At 37.2% G+C, this 5,621-nt stretch overlaps 1 pseudogene; it reads left to right on the top strand.

Moving 5' to 3' along the window:
* The first annotated feature begins 398 nt into the window (after positions 1-398).
* Positions 399-1,435, top strand: LOC109558747 (olfactory receptor 6C68-like; annotated as a pseudogene).
* The last annotated feature ends 4,186 nt before the right edge of the window (positions 1,436-5,621 follow it).

The raw sequence follows: 5,621 nt of genomic DNA, 5'->3' as shown, positions 1-5,621 counted from the left end.
TTACCCTATGAGTTAAAGGAAACATTTGGCCATATAAAAATAGCTATAATACACAAAATGAAAAATTAATGTAATTAGTATGCCACCCAGGCTAAAAGTTAAATGCTTAATGAATTATAAATTAATTTAGGAGTTTACTAAAGGAAACGTTAGGCTGTAAATCAGCAATTTAAACATATTTAAAAGTTTCACTTCATCATTAGGTACAAACAGATGGGGAAACTCAGCTCACGTAAAACAAGAAATGTATTCCTTAGATCAACAAGTAAAGCCCATGGATCCTGGATGAGTCAAATAACCAAGAGAATTCTCATTGTTGGCTATTTTCATCACTGAATTCTGCAGTACAAATTTCTCTGACATTTACAGGTAGGTTTGGCAAAATCCAGGAGTCAATAATGAGAAATCACACCGCAGTAACACTATTCATCCTTCTGGGACTGACAGACGATCCTCAGTTGCAGATTTTGCTCTTTATTTTTCTATTTATCACCTACACTTTGAGTATAACTGGAAATCTGACCATCATTATCCTGACTTTGGTGGATCCCCACCTTAAAATGCCCATGTATTTTTTTCTCCAAAATTTCTCTTTCTGAGAAATCTTGTTTACAACCACCTGTATTCCAAGATTCCTCTACAATATATCAACTGGGGACAGAGTGATTACCTATAAGGCATGTTTCATACAACTATTTTTAACCGATCTCTGGGGTAGCTGAATTTTTTCTCTTGGCATCCATGTCATATGATCATTACGTGGCCATCTGCAAACCCTTGCGTTATATGACGATCATGAGCAACAAACTGTGCAAAACAATGGTCATCTGCTGCTGGATGGCAGCACTTATGACTATCCTCCCACCATTCAGCTTAGATTTTCATCTGGAATTCTGTGATTCAAACATCATTGACCATTTTGCCTGTGATGTATCACCTCTCCTGAAGATCTCATGCTCAGACACATGGTTAATTGAGCAGATGGTTATAGTCTGTTCTGTACTGATCTTCATCATCACTCTTCTTTGTGTAGTTCTCTCCTACATTTACATCATAAGGACAATTCTAAAATTCCCTTCTCTTCAACAAAGAAAAAAGCTTTTTCTACATGTTCTTCCTATATGATTGTACTTTCCATGTCTTATGGCAGTTGCATCTTCATCTATATCAAACCATCTGCAAAAGAAGAGGTAAGCATTAACAAAGGTGTACTACTGCTTATTTCTTCCATATCACCAATGTTGAATCCTTTTATATATACTCTGAGGAATAAGCAAGTTAAACAAGCCTTTGATGACTCACTCAAAAAAAAAAAAAAATGCTTTTCTCTTAAGAAAGTAAAATGTACCTGTCAATAAGCCAACTCAAAAGATGCACATCTATCTCATTTTCATAAATTTAAGAAAGAACTCCATAATTTTTTAGCTTGTAAACCAATCAGGTTGACTTCAGAGCCATTTAATCATTAATTTTCCCTTCCATACATTTACTGAAGAACTAATTATTGAACATTGCTCTATGAAGAACAAAATATATCACTTTTAATTCTTTAACCAGACCTACCATAATTAAGTCATTCCTTTAACTTCTTTTAAATTATACTTTCAGATATTTTATATTATTGGCATAGAGAAGACTTTCCTTGTTTAGAATTGTAGTTGATATACACTATTTATTACCTTCAAATGCACAGTGACTCTATATTTTTATACATGGTAAAATCATCGTCACAATATGTATAGTTATGGTCAGTCTGTTGTGCTTCCAGATGTCAACATATTAATAAGAGATGATTATTGGCAATGTTAAACCAATATTGTTAACATCTTAAGTGAAATAGAATAGTTACTTGAAAGATAAATATTACAAGCCTAACTCAAAAATAAATAAAGAATCTTTCTTTTAGTACCTTTCTTTCTGTTTCAGAAATTAAATTAATATCTAAAAATCTTTTCACAAAGAAAACTCCAAAATCATGTTGACTCAAAATCATGTATATGGATACTATCAAAAAGATAAATAACACATTCTATGCAAATTGTTACAGAACATACAAAAAATAACACTTTTCGATGCTTTATGAAATCCATGTAAACTTGATACAAATACCAGGCCAAGAAATCACAAGAATAAAATTGTAGATCAACACTCCTTATGATTACACATGCAAACGTCCTTAATAATTTGCTATAAAAGCTCAATGATAATTGTTCTTTTTTGTTCAGTCACTCAGTTGTGTCCAACTCTGTGACCCATGGACTGTAGGCTTCCCTGTCCCTCACCACCTCCTGGAGTTGACTCAAACCCATGTCTATTGAGTCAATGGTATCATCCAACCACCTCATCCTCCATAGCTCCCTTCTCCTCCTGCCTTCAATCCTTCCCAGCATCAGAGCCTTTTAAAATGAGTCAACTCTTTGCATCAGGTGGCCAAAGTGTTGGAGCTTCAGCTTCAGCATCAGTACTTCCAATGAATTTTCAGGGTTTATTTCCTCCTTGCAGTCCAAGGGACTCTCAAGAGTCTCCTCCAGCACCGCAGTTCTTTAGCTTTCTTTATGATCCAACTCTTATGTCACATAACTACTAGAAAAACCATAGCTTGGACTATCCAGACATTTGTCGGCAATGTGATGTCTCTGTTTTTTAGCACATTGTCTAGATTTGTCATAGTTTTTTTTTTTTTCCAAGAAGCAAGCATCTTTTAATTTCATGGCTACAATCACCATCCACAGTTATTTTGGAGCCCAAGAAAATAAATCTGTCACCATTTCCATTATATCCCCATCTATTTGCATGAAGTGATGGGACTGGATGCCATGCCCTTAGCTTTTTGAATAATGAGTTTAAGCCAGCACTATAATTACCAGATAAATTATAATTAACAGGTAAAAGATTAATTACCAGATTAAAATGACAAGAAAACTTAGCAGATGCTTCATATAGGAACTACATGAAGAGTCAGCAGGAACTTGGAAAGAAGCTCAAAATCATTATCATTAGAATATTCAAATTGAAATGAGTCAAACATTCACTCTAATGGCCACAATTAGGATATAGGCTGACAATGTAAGTCACAAGGACAGAGAGCAACTGGAACTATCATTCAGTGCTGGTGGGAATATGTGAAATGATACAACTGCTTGGGAAAATATTCTGGGAGGTTCTTAAAAAGTTAAACACAGTTACCCTATGTCTCAGCTAGTACTCTCCTATTTACCTAAGAAATATGGAAATCAACTTCCCCCAAAATGATATACATGATTTTTGGTAGCCACTCGACTCGTAGAGCTCAAAATTGCAAATATGTCAAATGCTTGTTTAAAAAAACAGAGAAACATATTTTAGTTTATTCATAAAATTAAAACCCCACTCAACTGTGCAAAGGTATAAACTGCTAAAACAAATAATATAGAAAATTTTGAAAACATTATGCTGAGTGAAAGATATCAGACACAAAACAGTATATGCTGTGTTCCCTAAATTTAACACATTAGAAAGGGAAAAACAAACCTGCAGTGACAAAAAGCAGGTCAATGATTAAATGAGATCAGATCAGCCGCTCAGTCGTGTTTGACTCTTTGCGACCCCATGAATCACAGCACGCCAGGCTTCCCTGTCCATCACCAACTCCCGGAGTTCACTCAGACTCACGTCCATCGAGTCAGTGATGCCATCCAGCCATCTCATCCTCTGTTGTCCCCTTCTCCTCCTGCCCCCAATCCCTCCCAGCATCAGAGTCTTTTCCAATGAGTCAACTCTTCACATGAGGTGGCCAAAGTACTGGAGTTTCAGATTTAGCATCATTCCTTCCAAAGAAATCCCAAGGCTGATCTCCTTCAGAATGGACTGGTTCGATCTCCTTGCAACCCAAGGGACTCTCAAGAGTCTTCTCCAACACCACAATTCAAAAGCATCAATTCTTTGGCGCTCAGCCTTCTTCACAGTCCAACTCTCACATCCATACATGACCTCTGGAAAAACCATAGCCTTGACTAGACGAACCTTTGTTGGCAAAGTAATGTCTCTGCTTTTGAATATGTTATCTAGGTTGGTCATAACTTTCCTTCCAAGGAGTAAGCGTCTTTTAATTTCATGGCTGCAGTCACCATCTGTAGTGATTTAGAAGCCCAGAAAAATAAAGTCTGACACTGTTTCCACTGTTTCTCCATCTATTTCCCATGAAATGGTGAGACCGGATGCCATGATCTTCATTTTCTGAATGTTGAGCTTTAAGCCAACTTTTTCACTCTCCTCTTTCACTTTCATCAAGAGGCTCTTTAGTTCCTCTTCACTTTCTGCCATAAGGGTGGTGTCATCTGCATATCTGAGGTTATTGATATTTCTCCTAGCAATCTTGATTCCAGCTTGTGCTTCTTCCAGTCCAGCGTTTCTCAAGATGTACTCTGCATATAAGTTAAATAAACAGGGTGACAATATACAGCCTTGACAAACACCTTTTCCTATTTGGAACCAGTCTGTTGTTCCATGTCCAGTTCTAACTGTTGCTTCCTGACCTGCATACAAATTTATCAAGAGGTAGATCGGGTGGTCTGGTATTTCCATCTCTTTCAGAATTTTCCACAGTTTATTGTGATCCACACAGTCAAAGGCTTTGGCATAGTCAATAAAGCAGAAATAGATGTTTTTCTAGAACTCTCTTCCTTTTTCCAGGATCCAGCGGATGTTGGCAATTTGATCTCTGGTTCCTCTGCCTTTTCTAAAACCAGCTTGAACATCAGGAAGTTCACGGTTCACATATTGCTGAAGCCTGGCTTGGAGAATTTGGAGCATTACTTTACTAGCGTGTGAGATGAGTGCAATTGTGCGGTAGTTTGAGCATTCTTTGGCATTGCCTTTCTTTGGGATTGAAATGAAAACTGCCCTTTTCCAGTCCTGTGGCCACTGCTGAGTTTTCCAAATTTGCTGGCATATTGAGTGCAGCACTTTCACAGCATGATCTTTCAGGATTTGAAATAGCTCAACTGGAATTCCATCACCTCCACTAGCTTTGTTTGTAGTGATGCTTTCTAAGGCCCTCTTGACTTCACATTCCAGGATGTCTGGCTCTAGGTCAGTGATCACACCATCGTGATTATCTGCGTCGTGAAGATCTTTTTGTACAGTTCTTCTGTGTATTCTTGCCATCTCTTCTTAATATCTTCTGCTTATGTTAGGTTCATACCATTTCTGTCCTTTATTGAGCTCATCTTTTTGTACAGTTCTTCTGTGTATTCTTGCCACCTCTTCTTAGTATCTTCTGCTTATGTTAGGTCCATACCATTTCTGTCCTTTATTGAGCTCATTAAAGGAGCATAAAATGTTCCTATGGTATCTCTGATTTTCTTGACGAGATCTCTAGTCTTTCCCATTCTGTTGTTTTCCTCTATTTCTTTGCACTGATAACTGAAGAAGGCTTTCTTATCTCTTCTTGCTATTCTTTGGAACTCTGCATTCAGATGTTTATATCTTTCCTTTTCTCCTTTGCTTTTTGCTTCTCTTCTTTTCACAACTATTTGTAAGGCTTTCCCAGACAGCCATTTTGCTTTTTTGCATTTCTTTTCCATGGGGATGGTCTTGATCCCTGTCTCCTGTACAATGTCACGAACCTCATTCCATAGTTC

This window comes from Bos indicus, chromosome 5, assembly GCF_029378745.1.
Source record: "Bos indicus isolate NIAB-ARS_2022 breed Sahiwal x Tharparkar chromosome 5, NIAB-ARS_B.indTharparkar_mat_pri_1.0, whole genome shotgun sequence".
Classification (NCBI taxonomy): Eukaryota; Metazoa; Chordata; class Mammalia; order Artiodactyla; family Bovidae; genus Bos; species Bos indicus.
Note: the sequence above shows the minus strand (reverse complement) of the source record. Positions and strands in the feature narration are given on the sequence as shown.